This window comes from Meriones unguiculatus, chromosome 3, assembly GCF_030254825.1.
Source record: "Meriones unguiculatus strain TT.TT164.6M chromosome 3, Bangor_MerUng_6.1, whole genome shotgun sequence".
NCBI classification, from domain to species: Eukaryota; Metazoa; Chordata; class Mammalia; order Rodentia; family Muridae; genus Meriones; species Meriones unguiculatus.
This window is the reverse complement of record NC_083351.1, coordinates 117,912,790-117,930,510: the sequence shown is the minus strand read 5'-3', so window position 1 is coordinate 117,930,510 and position 17,721 is coordinate 117,912,790.

Genomic DNA, 17,721 nt, shown 5'->3' with positions numbered 1-17,721 from the left:
CCCATACAACAAAATGGAAGCCATAATACCTGTAGGGTAAGGTGAGAGAAGAAAAAATATAAATAAGTTTTAAAATAGTAAGATAAAATTAAAACTATATAAAAGAAAGCCCTGACAGGATGTTGTGAGATAAAGAACCACCAAGGTTGGATCAACTGCTGGAGTGTGCAGGGAGCTTGTTGCCTATCCTTAAATGTACTTTATTTTCCTAGTGAGACTCCTTTGGAAGAAACTAAGTTTTCATTTGCAAGCGGTTATCAGTTGGAGATGGAACATGTACTACTTTTGCTATCATCTCTAGGATCCCATCTAGCCCAAACCTGTGTAAGACTTGGTGTCTTTGAATTTTATATGTGGTGAGACAATCTTGTTGATTAAGAGAGCTTGGTTAGCAAGAAAAATTACTCCACCAACTAAGAACAGCCATGCACCACCTCCAATGGAATCGAGGGAATAGCTATCAATCTGTCAATGCTGTTTTGTCCAGCCAGGTAAGATTTCCTGTGATGAGTCAAAGTAATTTGCAGTCTCCATTCCTGGTAGCACCCTTCTGTCAATTCTTTTAAGTTTCGGCTTTGCAGCCATACTCCTTTCCCCCACCACAAACCCAAAGACTGGTTTCCTGGAAGCTGCCTGACAAAGCTTATGCTAAGAACTATGATGGTATCTGATCATTTTCAAAACTCTGACTTTTGTTCTTGATTAATGAATACATACTTGGCAAACGGTCTGTCTTGTGCTGGTCCAAGAATTTCACTTCTATTGTTGCAATACGAATGTCCCTAGCAGTCCCTCTTAAGAAGACCAACAGAGTCAACTAATCTAGGCCTATAGCGGCTTACAGAGACTGAAGCACCAACTAAACAGCATGCATGGTCTAGACATAGACTTCCAACATATATGTAACTGATGTGCAACTTGGTCTTCATGAGGGTTTCCTAGCAAATGAGGCAGGGTTGTCTCTGACATGGACTCTGTTGTTTGTTTTTGGATCACTTTCCCTTAGCTGGGATGCCTTGTCCAGCCTTGGTATAAGAGGATTCCCTTAGTCCTAAATCTACTTGATGTTCCATGGTGGCTTTGTAGTGGGGATGGTTCTTCATTTAAGAAAAGTGGAGAAGGGAAAGGAGGAAGAGGGTGGAAGAGTGGAACTGGGAGAAAAGGAGGGAGAGGGAGGCAGAGGGCTGTGATTGGGATGTAAAGTGAATAAATAAATTCACGAGAGAGAGAGAGAAGAGAGAGAGAGAGAGAGAGAGAGAGAGAGAGAGAGAGAGAGAGAGAGAGAGACACTGTTTTTGTTATCCTGCATTCCTTCTGGCTTTTACACTCTATGTGATCTTTGGAAGTTATTTGTTTGTTTGTTTGTTTTGTTTTGTTTTTTGTCTTATAATGTCAGATCATGTTTCTTTTTTTCTTCCTTTCTTTTCTTAATTCTTATTTTGTTATTTTTTAAAAACTTTTAATCATTTTTACTCTTCTGGTCTTTTGTGTATATATTATGTCTTTTGGCTTTGTGTTTTTATGGAATTTCTGATTTTGTAAACAAAAAGGACTTTTGTATGGTGTTTCTTGTGTTTATTCTTGAGCTCTTTTTTTCTTTTTGTTTCATCCTACCCCAATTTTTTTATCTTATTATATATATATATTTCTTTTTTATTATCATTTATTACATTTTTTTCAATTTGTATCATGACTGTGGCCTCCTCCCTCCTCTCCTCCCTATCCCACCCTCCCTTCTTCTTCTCTCCCTGCCCTTATTATATTTTTTATTACTCTTTGGCGCCTATTTGCTTTCTAAGGAAAGGCAGAAATGCAGTCGGATGGAAAGTATCTTAGTTAGGATTGCTTTTGCTGTCTAGAGTTACCATAACCTTGGCAACTCTTATAAAAGAAAGCATTGAACTATGGCTGGTTTATAGTACAGAGGGTAATCCATCATCTTCATGGTAGGAAACATGGTGGCTCTCAGGTAGACATCCTGGTCAGCAGGCTTCAGAAAGACCGGTTGACACTGAGCCTGCCTTGAGCAAATGAAACCTTAAAGCTCACTGCCAGTAACACACTTTCTCTAACAAAGCAACATCTCATACTTGTTGCACTTTTTATAAGCCTATTTGGGGCATTTTCATTCAAACCACTATAGAAGGCCATAATCTGGAAATATAATATATGAAAAAAAATCTAGTTTAAATAAGAGAAAAAAAATTCTACTTTTCCATACACAGGAGTCATTTTTGTTTCTGAGTAAGTCTTATAATTAAGTTTATAAGACTCAATTATATTGAAAAATGAGGCTATCTCTTTTAAATCTGCAGATTTAAGTGCTAGTTTCATAGACCCTCAGAATATTGAGGCATCAAATAGCTAGATTATAACTAAAATTTTAATTGTGAAACATAGTGTTTTTGAGTATGTGTGTGTGTGTGTGTGTGTCTTTGTATTATGTGCTTGTAAGTGCATAAGTGTATCTGTAGGTCAGAGAATAACTTTGGTATAAATTCTAGATTACATTTTTTTTTTCAGAATATGTGTTTCTCAGTAAAGGACACATCACATACTAGGCTACCCTGGTTTACCTAAGCCAGGCCAAGCATGAACACATTTATATTTCTCCAGAGCGGCATTGAAGTATGTGTTACCATTCCCTGCCCTTTTTAAAATGTGCATTATGGGATGAAATTTAGGTCTCATGTTTGCAAAGTTATGTTTACATATTGAGATATCTCATTAGTCCAAAGAATAAAATTAAGCAAATAATAAATAAACTGAAGAACAACACATTCATTGCCTTTATAATTGGTATTTGTATGCCCCAATAGTGTCGTATGTTAACTAAGAGCATTTCCAAATACCTTTAATGTTTGGGGTTCTTTGGGTGCTCAACAGCCATTCAAAGAAGCCACCATTTCCTGACATTAGGCTTCTAATTAAATAAGCCGGGGTGTCTTGTGGTACCTGTTGATGTGTACACTTACCATCTACTGCTAAACTGTCCTTTCAAATACAGGTATTTAAGTTTGGTGTGAAACAGCAACTGACCTGATGTGTTTGTGAAATGAAATTGAATAATTCTCAATATCTTTTCATCTGAATAATTACGTGACAATTTTTCCTTCAGTTCACTGCCTATACATTTAAAGTGTCCTGATTTCCACCATTGACCATGGAATTAATGAATAAATGACTAACATTAAAACAGCTATTAGAAAACAGGGATATCATGAAATCTACAGGCAAATAGTGGGAACTAGAAAAGATCATCCTGAGTGAAAGGCAGAAGCAGAAAGGCACACATCGTATATACTCACTCATAAGTGGTTATTAGACATATCATATAGAATAAATATACTAAAATCTATATTCTTAAAGTCAAGCAAAAAGTAAGATTCTAGGGAAGATACTCAACTCTCATTCAGAAGGGTAAATTGAATAGATATCTGAGGCAGAAGAAGAAGGGGAACAGTACAGGAGCCTACCACAGATGGCCTCTGAAAGACTCCACTGATTGAGGTTTTGAAGCAATGCTGAGACTCAAAGCCAAGGGCCGAGAATCAAGAAAAAGGGGGGTATAGAAAGACCTGGAGAAGAAAGGAGCTCCCAACAGAAGCCAAAAGAGCCAAAAATACTGAACTCTTGAGGGCCCTGATGAGAATGATACCCCAACCAAGGACCAAGTAACATATGAAGGTAGAACTATTAGAATCACACCAGATTTCTCAACAGAAACAATGAAAGCCAGAAGGACCTGGACAGAAATCATACAGTCCTTAAGGGACCACAGATTCCAACCCAGACTACTATACCCAGCAAAATTTTCAATCAACATAGACGGAGAATTCAAAATATTCCAAGACAAAACCAAATTTAAACAATATCTACATATTAACCCAGCTCTGCAGAAGTTACTAGAAGGGAAACTCCAAACCAAAGAAAACAACTACATCTAAGGAAACAGAGGAAATAGATAACTACACAACAAAAAAACCAAAAGAATACAAGCAATGAAACTCAGTAACACCACCAAACCCACATCTAAAGTAAGTAACAATTGTTGGTCACTAGTATCTATCAACATCAAAGGACTCAACTCCCCAATATAAAGACACGGACTAACAGAATGGTTGAGGAAACAAGATCCAACATTCTGCTGCATCCAAGAAAGACACCTATGCAACAAAGATAAACACTACCTCAGAGTAAAGGACTGGAAAAATGTTTTTCAAGCAAATGGTTCCAGAAAACAAGCTGGAGTAGCCATCCTAATATCTAATAAAATAGACTTTCAACCCAAGTTAATAAAAAAAGATAAGGAGGGCCACTATATTCTCATCAAAGGAAAAATCCACCAAGAGGACATCACAATTTTGAATATCTATGCCCCAAATACAAGAGCACCTACATACGTAAATGAAACAATATTAAAGCTTAAATCACACATTGATCTTAATACCCTAATAATGGGAGACTTCAACACTCTGCTCTCACCATGGGACAGATCAACTAGACAGAAAACAAATAGGGAATTAAAAACACTTAGAGAGACCCTAAATCAAATGGACCTAATAGACGTCTACAGATCTTTTCATCCAAACTCAAAAGAGTATACCTTCTTTTCAGTACCGCATGGAACCTTCTCCAAAATAGACTATATAGTTGGTCATAAAGCAAGCCTCAACAGATACAAAAAGATTGAAATAATCTCTTGTATTCTATCTGACCACCATGGACTAAAGCTGGACCTCAACAACAACAGAAATAACAAAAAGCCGACATGCACATGGAAACTGAACAATTTGTTACTCAATGACAGCTGGGTTAAAGAAGAAATAAAGAAAGAAATTAAAAACTTCCTAGAATTCAATGAAAAGGAAGGCACAACATACCCAAATTTATGGGAAACATTGAAAGCAGTACTCAGAGGAAAATTTATAGCACTAAGTGCCTTCAAGAAGAAATTTGTAATATCACATACAAACAACTTAATGGCCCAACTGAAAACCCTAGGAAAAAAAGAAGCAGATACACCCAAGAGGAGCAAAGGGCTGGAAATAAGCAAACTCAGGGCTGAAATCAATCAATTAGAAACAAATAAAACTATTCAAAGAATCAATGAAACAAAAAGCTGGTTCTTTAAGAAAATCAACAAGATAGACAAACCCTTAGCCAAACTAACTAAAAAGCAGAGAGAATCTATCCAAATCAACAAAATCAGAGATGAAAAGGGTGATATAACTACAGACACTGAGGAAATTCAAACAATCATTAGATCATACTACAAAAACCTATATGCCACAAAATTTGAAAACCTAAATGAAATGAATAATTTTCTTGATAGATTCCATCTTCAAACATTAAGTCAAGATCAGGTAGAAAGACTGAATAGCCCTATATCCCCTAAGGAAATTGAAGCAGTCATTCACAGTCACCTCTCCAAAAAAAGCCCTGGGCTATATGGTTTCAGCGCGGAATTCTACCAGACCTTCAAAGAAGTGCTAACACCAATTCTCCTCAAAGTATTCCACAAAATAGAAACAGAAGGTACATTACCAAACTCATTCTATGAAGCAACAGTCACCCTGATACGTAAACCACACAAAGACCCAACAAAAAAAGAGAACTTCAGACCTATCTCTCTTATGAACATTGATGAAAAAATACTCAATATAATACGAGCAAACCGAATCCAAGAACACATCAAAGATATCATCCACCATGACCAAGTAGGCTTCATCCTAGGCATGCAAGGGTGGTTCAACATATGGAAATCCATCAATGTAATCCACCACAGAAACAAACTGAAGGAGAAAAACCACATGATCATCTTCTTAGATGCTGAAAAAGCATTTGACAATGTCCAACACCCATTCATGTTTAAAGTCTTGGAGAGATCAGGGATACAAGGCACATATCTAAACATAGTAAAGGCAATATACAGCAAGCCTATAGCCAACATCAAACTCAATGGAGAGAAACTTAAATCAATCCCACTGAAATCAGGGACAAAACAAGGCTGCCCACTCTCTCCATACCTCTTCAACATAGTACTTGAAGTCCTAGCCAGAGCAATAAGACAACTAAAGGAGATCAAGGGGATAAAAATCAGAAAAGAAGAGGTCAAAGTGTCACTATTTACAGATGATATGATAGTATATATGAGCGACCCTAAAAATTCAACCAGAGAACTCCTCCATCTGATAAACACCTTCAGCAAAGTGGCAGGATACAAAATCAACTCAAAAAAATCAGAAGCCCTCCTGTATATCAAAGAAAAAAGGGCTGAGAAAGAAATTAGTGAAACAACACCCTTCACAATAGCCACTAATAACATAAAGTACATTGGGGTGACACTAACCAAGCAAGTGAATAATCTGTTTGAGAAAAACTTCAAGTCTCTGAAGAAAGAAATTGAAGAAGATCTCAGAAGATGGAAAGATCTCCTGTGCTCATGGATTGGTAGGATTAACATTGTGAAAATGGCCATCCTACCAAAAGCAATTTACAGATTCAATGCAATTTCCATCAAAATACCAACTCAATTCTTTACAGAGCTTGAAAAAAAGATTCTCAGCTTCATATGGAGAAACAAAAAACCCAGAATCTCCAAAACAATCCTATACAACAATAGATCATCTGGAGGTATCTCCATTCCCGATCTCAAGTTGTACTACAGAGATATAGTAATAAAAACTGCATGGTATTAGCATAAAAACAGAAAGGAGGATCAATGGAACCACATAGAAGACCCAGAAATAAACCCACACACCTATGAATACACGATTTTTGACAAAGAACCCAAAACCATTCAATGAAAAAAGAAGACAGCATCTTCAACGAATGGTGCTTGTCCAACTGGATGTCCACATGCAGAAAAATGAAAATAGATCTATATTTATCACCCTGCACAAAACTAAAGTCCAAGTGGATCAAAGACCTCAGCATAAAACCAGATACTCTAAATCTCTTAGAAGAAAAATTGGGGAACAGCCTAGAATTCATTGGCACAGGAGACAACTTCCTGAACAGAACTCCAACAGCAGAGGCTCTAAGAGCAACAATCAATAAATGGGACCTCATGAAACTGAAAACTTCTGTAAAGCAAAGGACACTGTCATCAAAACAAAACGATTGCCTACAGATTGAGAAAGAATCTTCACCAACCCTTTATCTGACAGAGGACTAATATCCAGTGTATACAAAGAACCAAAGAAGCTGAAAAACAGCAAACCAAGTAACCCAATTAAAAAAATGGGGAACAGAGCTAAACAGAGAATTCTTGACAGAGGAATATCGAATGGCAGAGAAACACTTAAAGAAATGCTCATCCTCATGAGCCATCAGGGAAATGCAAATCAAAACAACCCTGAGATATCACCTTACACCCATCAGAATGGCCAAGATGAAAAACTCAAGTGACAACACATGCTGGAGAGGTTGTGGAGAAAGGGGAACCCTCCTCCACAATTGGTGGGAATGTAAACTGGTACAACCACTCTGGAAAGCTATCTGGCGCTTTCTAAGACAAATAGGAATAGTGCTTCCTCAAGACCCAGCTATACCACTGCTAGGTATATACCCAAAGTTTGCTCAAGTACACAAAAGGGATACTTGCTCAACCATGTTTATAGCAGCTTTATTTGTAATAGCCAGAACCTGGAAACAACCCAGATGTCCATCAAGTAGGAATGGATACAGAAATTGTGGTATTTTTACACAATGGAATACTACTCAGCAATCAAAAAGGAGGAAATCATGAAATTTGTAGGCAAATGGTGGGATCTAGAAAAGATCATTCTTAGTGAAATATCCCAGGAGAAGAAAGACAAACATGGTATATACTCACTTATATAGACCTATAACATATGATAAACATAATGAAATCTATACACCTAAAAAAGAGAGCGGACACGGGGCAAGATGATCAATCCTCGTTTAGAAGGACAGATGGGATGTGCATTGAACGTATGACAGGAGTCTACTGAGCGCATCTGAAAGACTCTAACTAGCAGTGTTTTCAAAGCAAAGACTCATGACCAAACCTTTGGCAGAGTACAGGGAATCATAAGAAAGAAGGGTAGTTAGTCTGATGGGGAAAGGATAGGAGCTCCACAAGGACCAAATATATCTGGGCACAGGGTCTTTTCTGAGACTGACATTCAACCAAGGACCATGTATGGATATAACCTAGAACCTCCGCTCAGATGTAGCCTGTGGTAGCTCAGTAACCAATTGGTTTCCCAAAGTGAGGGGAACAAGGACTATTTCTAACAGGAACTCAATGACTGGCCCTTTGGCCTCTCCACCCCCAAGGGAGGAGCATTCCTGTTAGGCCATATAGGAGGGCTTTGCAGTCAGTCCTGAAATACCTGATAAAACAGGATCAGATGAATGGGGAGGAGGTCACCCCCCATCAGTGGACTTGTAAAGGGGCACAGTGGAGATGAGGGAGGGAGGGAGGGACTGGGAGGGAATGAGGGATCGGGACACGGCTGGGATACAGAGTTAATAAAATGTAACTGATAAGAAAAATAAATAAATAAAGAAATTATTTTCATCTCAAATAAATATATAAATATATGTATATACTATATCCTATTTTCTTTGATTGCTCATAACGTTTATGTATACATGTTATGATTTTGACAATATGTAGGAAAGAAAAAAATTAACATTTACTTTAATTCAATCATAAGTTTGCCCTGAAAAATATTTTGCATAATTACTTAGTGTAGTTTATCTATCTATCTTATTGAATTTTATCACATTTTAAAGAATATCTCTATAACTTAAAATTTTCAAATGATAAATTGTATTGAGCATTTTATCCTCATAACAAGATAACTCTAAATTTTAAAATTACCAGTGTACAGATATTCATTATAACTCAATAAAATTATTGAAATGTTTATTTCTTGTCCTATTAGAATACATACTTCATGAAAAAGTGCCATACATAATAATATTTATAATTATTTCCTTTAACAATTGTTATTTCACCATCAAATTTTAATTCAAAAATTAACTTTTAAATTGCTCACCCAAATCTTAGATAAAAAAATGAATAAGTAATGTTTTTCATGTTAATGATATAATGTCTATGTATGTTATTGTATGCCATAAGTAATGTATATAATGATATAATGTCCATGTAAGAATTTTGACTGGTAAATTTTATTATAAAATTTTCTTTTCTTGTTACATTTTAATTTGCGTCTCAAGAATTCTTTTTTCTATTTATTTTGTTTTGTCATGAGGAGTACTAAGATATTAAAATAATGTGTATAAAACTAAACATTACTTACTTTAGTGATCTACAAGTTTATTGTAAATAACATTTTTTCAGACACTAATTTTCAATTCTGTAGCATACTATTATATTCTTTATAGTATGCTTTATATAATCTCCCAGCAGTATAAAATGTCATTGAATTTTTATCCATATCTCATTTAAAACATCAACTATATTAGGTTAACATGTAAACTAAAAAAGACTGAAGATAAAAGTGATGATTTCATAAGTAAAATTATTCATTCGGTAAAAATTACTCAGTCATTTCTAAGGCTACAAAAACTATTTTGGATCAATATGTTCAAATGTTGCTTTATTCTGTGGATTGTTGCTATTTCACATGATGCAATCCACTGTCTCAGTAGACATTTGTACATATTTCCAGAATACAAAACATTTGATATATTGAATTATTTAATATATAATTTTAGCATGTTTTTATAGACAACATACTTATAGCTGGAATTTGTTTGATATTACAACAATTTAAATGTCTTCATTGATGCTGAAATCTAAAAGATAAACTAAATTAATGTAGCCTTGAAACTGGTGTGTGGCACACACCTGTAATTCCAGCACTGGGCATCACATGCTCTTAAGTAATCACTTCATAGCTTTTCTTACTAATGAAGACTATTCACTTTCCAAAAAAGAAGTCATTCTTAAAATGTCAAACAGCAAAGCAGCCCCATTGCAGAATATAATAACTATATGTTAGAACTAATACATGTATCAATATCCAGTTCAATATTTGGCAAATAACTCGTCAACTTATCTCATATTCCATGCTCATTTTCTTCATGTGAAAAGATGGGAGATTATTCTAAAATATTCCTCAGTTGTAAACTATTCACATTGTTTTGACATTTCAGCCACTTTCTCAACTGTTTCCTTTATTTTCAATATCAGTAATGAAGTTCAATCCTCATTCATGCTAAACCTTTGCCTTATTATTGAATAAATCCATCAATCTTATTAAATATCTTTATTTTAGTGAATTACATTGCCTGTGTGTGAATTTGTTTCTTCTATGAATTTACTCCAGCATTTCTAATTTGATATATTAATATTGCTTTTACTAATGTCAACAGAGTTTTTTCAAGACAATATCGACATTTGAATAGAAAATTTGGATATCCTATATTTTAAAAAAAAAACTCAATAATCCAAAAAAAAAAAAAACCATGGCTTTCCAATATATGTTTATAAAACACTTGTTTAATGTTGAAAACTACATACATTTCCTTTAGCTCAGGTATTTCCACATAATAAAATGCTGAACATGACAGGTATTTGGTAATTTTTTTGCATTTAGCTTGTGGTGATTGTTAAACATTCTTTCTTTAGGTGGCCAGCTCAAGTTTTCTGTGTGGAGAGCAGCTTGCTTTGCAGAACTCCTCTAGAGTGCAGAGCTTCTATTTGTTTGAGATTTGTTAATGTTCTCAGAGTCAATACAAGAAAAAAAATGCTGTGCTTGTGATTTTTAAATCAAAAAACTGCTGGCATTGAAAAATGAAGAACAAGCCTTTTCATCCTGGGAAGTTTCTAGCAGCACTGAACTATTAACAGGAAATCATTTTGAAGCAAACTTACTCTCCTAAGGTGTGATCTGTTTCCTAAGATAATGTTCAAAGAATATACAAGTATGTAAACTTATTTTCATAAATGGCCAATACTTCTTCAGGAACTATTAAGTATATGGAAGCTAGAATGATTTACTCAATAGTTACGTGCACTGTTTTAACAATTGACTCCTACCTTCAAATTCTGTAATCATTAAAATTTTTCTTGGGCATGATTCTGTTCTGAACTTTGATATGTTTTATTCTGTGTGTTTAAATACTAAACAACCTGATGCTACCTACTTAAAATAAAAAGATACAGTCTTATTTTATCAGTAAATAAAATATGATGATGATCAAATTAACCGTGTTAACATGTTTAGTATATATGATTTTGTGTGTGTATGTGTTTAATGATAAATTTAAGCACCACTATCTCTACTCTGCCATCACATTTAGTGAACTGTATTGTGACTAGTCACAGGATAGCAGCCAAGTGGAAATGACAGTGACTGACAATTACGGGAGAAATAAAATGGCTTCCAGAAGTTCACAGAGACCTGTGGACCTCAATCAACTGAACTACAAATCCATTAAATGACTTAATTTTGTGAATCCAACTGTGAGACATATTTACCACTACACTGACAAGAACCAGAGATAATAAATGCAACCAGTAATAAAAGTTGCTAAGTGGGAAAGCACATTCTCTGTGTTGAGTAATGCTGCTTGTGGACAAAAACTGAGAAGGTGGCATGCTGTGTCAGAACTAAGGCATACAAATAGATAAGGTAAGAGGATAATAATTATTCATGATGCCAACTTCAGTGACTATTGAAGTTAAAGACTATTAATCACCAGTTTAAAATATTTTAATCAGCATATATTTGAAATGCAAAAACAAAAGACATTGGCCATTTTAGACTGATTTCTGTTGATGCAGGCCTGCCCACATTCCGCTCACTTAGTTAGAAATAATTATTTTACAGTAGAGTCATCCTAGGAAGGTAAAAGTATTACAACCCCTATATAGAGTTTCAAAAAGGATCATTGTCCTTTTTCTTCAAATGTTATATATGAACTAAATTTGCAAACCATTTTAGAAAAACAAAATTATTCATTCATTCATCTATATTTACTGAGTTATTATTCATGTAGGGAATTCCTAAGTGAGTCATGACCCAAAGAATGAACTGGGTTTTTTAATTTGAGTAATAAATTATTATGAAAAGCAATAATAAACACATATCCATCTTATAGAATAAGAAAAATGTTCAGGATAACAATTAAAACTCTTATTGTATTTTTGTTCACATGTTCGTTCAACCTGATCTCATTGTTCGCAAATTAAAAATTTGCTGAGTTTTCAACAATAATTCTTCAGTAGTAATTTTATGAGATTACATTCCCACCAGCAGTGAAGAAGGGTTCTCCTTTCTCTACAATTTCTGTAGCATGTGACCTACTTTGAGTATTTTATTTTAGCCATTCTGTTGGGTGTAAGGTGGAATCTCATGGTCATTTTGATTTGCATGACTAAAGACGTTGAGCGTTTCTTTTTTTTTTTTTTTTGTTTTTCAATGCAGTTTATTCAGGAACATTGAACAATCCTCGGACCCCGGGGAAAGCCAGCCCACAGCTTAAATAGCCTCTGGGTAGCCAACCCAGGCGTGCCACGGGGGCAATGCAGATAGGTCCACATACATGGAAGCAAGCCAGATCTTCGGCCTTAGCCAAATGTGGAGTTGTTCGTGACAGAGAGCACTCACCATCGGGAAGGTGGAAGGCAGAAACCAGCTCCATCTTTAAGGCATAGCATTCCGCAGCTCTCTACAGTTCCCCCTTTTTGTTTTAGACGCATCAGGCAAGAGTAGAGGTCTGATCTCTGGATATTAGAAATAAATTGGGACTTTGTACTGATGTTCATTTAGGTGTCATCCACCCAAAGAGCATCAGACCAGTCCGATACCTTTTTCTCAGAGGCGGGACCTGGGGCATCAACCCGCATGCAATCAGACATGCTCTTCTCTGGGTCCAAAGCGGCTGACCCTGAGTGCAGTGCTTAGCCTCGCATCCTGAGCGTATCATTTTAGCTTTTTATGGTATCCAACCATGCTTGGGGAGAATGTCCTGCTTCAATGGCTGTAAAGGCCTGAATGATCATGGCTGCATCACACTGTTGTGAGACTCTAATCTTGCATATATACCACAGGCAAACCAAGGAGACCAACACCAGAAGGCCTGCTAACACTCCCATGCCCGCCCATTCCTTCAGATGATTCATGGCTGCAGCAATCCATGTTGATAGCGTTTCTTTAAGTGTTCCTCTGACATTAGATATTCCTCTGTTGAGAATTCTCTGTTTCGCTCTGTATCCCATTTTTTAAATTTTATTACTTGGTTGTACAACCACCTTGGAAATCAATCTGGTTCTTTCTAAGAAAATAAGGAAGAGTGCTACCTCAAGATCCAGCTATACCACTCCTGGGTATATAGTTGAAAGATGCTCAACCATACAACAAGGACATTTGCTCAACTATGTTCATTACAGCTTTATTCGTAATAGCCAGAACCTAGAAACAGCCTTGATGTCCCTCAGCTGAAGAATGGATACAGAAACTGTGGTACATTTACATAATGAAATACTACTCCGCATTTAAAAACAAACCAAAAACAAAACAATCATGAAATTTGCAGGCAAATGGAAGGAGCTAGAAAAGATCATCATGATTGAAGTAAGCCAGAGGCAAAAAGACACACATGGCATATGCTCACTTATATAATATTGATATTAGCCATATAATATAGGATAAACATAGTAAAATTTATAGTCTTAAGGAAGCTAAACAATAAGGAAGACCCTGGGAAAGAGGTTTAATTCTCATTCAGAAGGTCAAACAGGATAGACATCAGAAGTAGGAGAACACATGAGCCTTCCACAGAGAGCCTCTGAAAGACTCTACCCAGCAGGGTATTGAAGCACATGCTGAGGATCATAGTCAAACTTTGGGCAGAGTGCAGGGAATTTTATGAAAGTAGGAGAGATAGAAAGACCTGGAGGGGACAGGAGCTCCACATGGAGAACAAAAGAGCCAAAAAATCTGGGCTCAGGAGTTTCTGCAGAGACTAAAGAAAGGAAGGACCATGCATAGAGAAAACCAAGATCCCCTACTCAGATGTAGCCCACAGGCAGCTGAGGCTCCAAGTGGGGCGCAGGGGCCTTCTGTGACATGGACTCAGTTGCTGGCTCTTTGATCATTTCTTTCTTGGGAGGTTGACTAACTAGGCCACAGAGAAGGAGGATCCAGACAGTCCTGATGAGACCTGATAGGCTAGGGTCAGAGAGTAGGTAGGAGGAACTATCCTATCAGTGAACTGAAGAAGGAACTTTGTTGGGGTAGATGGAGGTAGGGTGGGAACAGGAGGAGGTGAAGAATGGGCTTACAGCTAAGATACAAAGTGAATAAATTATAATAAAAATAATAATAAAGAAAAATTTAAAATTAAAGTTAATAAAAATAAAATAACTCCTATAAAATAATTTTATAAGGTAAATGAAACTTGATTTGGATCAATTCATTTGACAATATTTCCAGTACACCTAATCTGGAATTTCAGTAATTATCAACTTTTACCTCAAAATCTGTAAGACATATACTGTAATATATTTGGCTAATTGAAAAGTAAAGTAAAAGCATTTCAGCTAATAAATGTATCTTATACCATAGAAAGAATGGGATGGTTAATTATTATGAAATTCCTTCAACAAATTAGAGCAACTAAAAAGATTAGAGCGAAATTGATCAGCATAAAGATTTAGAGAAAGTCTAAAATAAGAATCCAGTATAATCCTTTTACTTTCTTAATTGGAAGACACGTGGGGAGATGTAAATTCAAGTATATAAATATCTAATTAACTATATAAAATATCTTATTTGAGCTTATAAAAAAATAATGATTACTAAATATATATCTGCTTGATTCATGTTTTCAAATAATGAATTACATATTCTGATTCATATTTACTATGCATTTTTGTTTGAAGGGAAGGACTTATAAAATCCATTACTGTTTAAAGTTATTTAATAGGTAGATTTAGAACATTTACATTGCATTATATAAAACAAGAAGCATGAATTATAAACAGTTAAATAACTTCTGTGTGTGATGTAGATGATGAATTATCTAACAAAAGGATTTTTAAATATGTTCAGGTATTTTGCAACACGATGTATAATGTATCTATTTATACTTTTCTAAGCCAATAACTAAGCAAACTTTAATTTCTCTAAATGATTTAATTCATTAAAATTGTGAAAGTTGTTGATTTAAATGTACATATTCTTTGATCCTATGAGATATTTTTTTTAGTGTAAAACCATTAATGTTATATATAGCTTTTCACAAAGAGGTGAAACTTAGCAAGACTAAAACAATTCATATAGTAATTTTTGATGAGATGCTTGGAATATTGAAATAATAAAATCATAAATATTCAAAAATTTGAGAATATTTTTAGTCTACTTCAGGATGCTTATGCTCCCCATCTTCTCAAATGTCCCCCCCCAAGAAAGCATCAACCCACAATTAACAAAAAATAATTCACAAAATCATGACATCTGTTTTATTTTTTAGGTAACTTGTCTTGATCATGAAGCCTACCCTAGAAATGCTTGACATTCCCAGGGTCACTCCATTGAAGAAAACTGATTTTTCTTCTGACAGCAACAGTCAAGAGCAAACCTCTTCATGGTTAGGTGTTGGGGTTGATTCCCACTTCTATGTTATGTGGGGAGATTTTGTCTGTCTTGTCTGTTTCCACAGTCTCTTTAAGTCCATATGTTTATTAGCCTCGTCTCTGAAAGATACCGTTCCCTTAGAATAATCCATTACCTCTGCACAAAAAATCTTTCTGCCTTCTTCCCCATAGATCCATTAGCCTTTAAGGGAGGTATGTGAGAAAGGCATACCTTTTAGTGTTGAGTGTTCCAAAGTCTCTCACTCTCTGTATGTTCGTCATTTGTGAGTCTCTATTTTAAGTATCATCTATGACAAGAAAAAATTCTCTGATGCATATTGAGAGAAATTTGATCTGTGGGTATAACAATATGCAATTGGGATTCATTTTATTGCTCTGTTTCTTTAGCAGAGTAATAGTTATTCCATAGGCACATACCCTATCTAGTTTCAGGTTCTTTGCCAATTTAAGAGTGTTAGGTAAAAAAAAGATTTTAGCTCATGGAGTGGACATTAAGTCCAATGTTAAATGGTGGTTAGTTACTCCCTTAACATTTGTGCCACTATTAAAATAGTATGTCTTGCCAGGCCACAGAGAAGGAAAATGCAGCCAGTTCTGATGAGACCAGATAAGCTAAGGTCAGATGGAAAGGGAGGAGGATATCCCCTATCCGTGGACTTGGAGAGAGGCATAGGAGATGAGAGAGAAAGGGTAGGATTGGGAGAGGAGGAGGGAGGGGACTACAGTTGGGATACAAAGTGAATAAACTGTAATTAATATAAAAAAATAGAAGTTTGAGTAAAAAAGAAAAAAGAAAAATGTCTTTCTGAATTTCCATGATGACTAAAGATGTTGAGAATTTCTTTAAGTGTTTCTCTGCTATTTGATGTTCCTCTGTTGAGAATTCTCTGCCGTTCTATATTCCTCTACAGAGAATTCTCTGTTTAGCTCCATACCCCATTTTTTAATTGGATTGCATGATTTATTGCTTTTTAACTTCTTTAGTTCTTTATATATTCTGGATATTAACCCTCTGTCAGATATAGCGTTGGTGAAGATCCTTTCCCAATCTGTAGGCTGTGATTGTTGTGTTATCATACTTATGGAGACAATAAGCCTAATAATTGCAACTTCCTGGATATCATCTATAAATTCCAAGGAAAATTTCAGGGCTATGAATACTTTTTTATCCCCCTTCCGTTTAAGGGTAACTACAAGTTTGCACTGAGAGGTACTGAAAACATTAGTGAACTTGCTCTGTCCTTAATGCCTTTGCTTTCACCATGGTGAAAGTTAAAGGAGTGACTTTCTCAGAGTCTTCTAAACACCAGCAGTCTCTTTTTATTAACTCTGATGTCAACACGTGTAAATATCGTGTTAGAAACATAGCATAGCTCATGTGTGTTCACTTAATCTAGATCGTACAAGCTCCTAGTGATGTATGCTTTTACATAATGTATCAGCGGATGAAAGTTACCAAAATGAACCATTGCACCACCTGACGTTGGAACTTGAGAATACCAATAGTAATAATAATAATCAATATAATATCAATATAATAAAAAGCAATAATAAGCAACATAATCAATACACTGACATTTTAGTGGCATAGGTACATAATTGTACAGATCATTCCTAAACAAGTAATTTTTCCAAAGACAATATTGTTGTGCTAAATAGAAAATGAGGAAATTATTTTGAGGCCAATTTTGAATATCATAATAAATCTATGGAACAAGACAAACATAGTAAAATTTCTACATTTAATTCTAGTGGTAGATAAAGAAAATAACTTTGACTTGAAATCTAGAAATGTTAAATTTCAAGAACAATAATTTTTTTTTTTTTACTTTTTCATCTCTATCTTAATGGTCTTACAATAGTAATCGATAAAAGATATAAATAACAGAAATGTCATTTGACACTGCACAGACTTGATAATATTGAACCTCATTTTCTCCATGATATGTCCTATTTTGTTCTTTCAAATCCGGTGCAACTGTCTCAGAAGCAAGTTTCCTATTTGAATAGACCCAGAAATCAATTTATAAACATTGTTATCATGCTTATTTGTGATGATCAATTTGTCAATATTTAATAACACCATAGAAACAAGTGACAAGGGTGTATCTGTG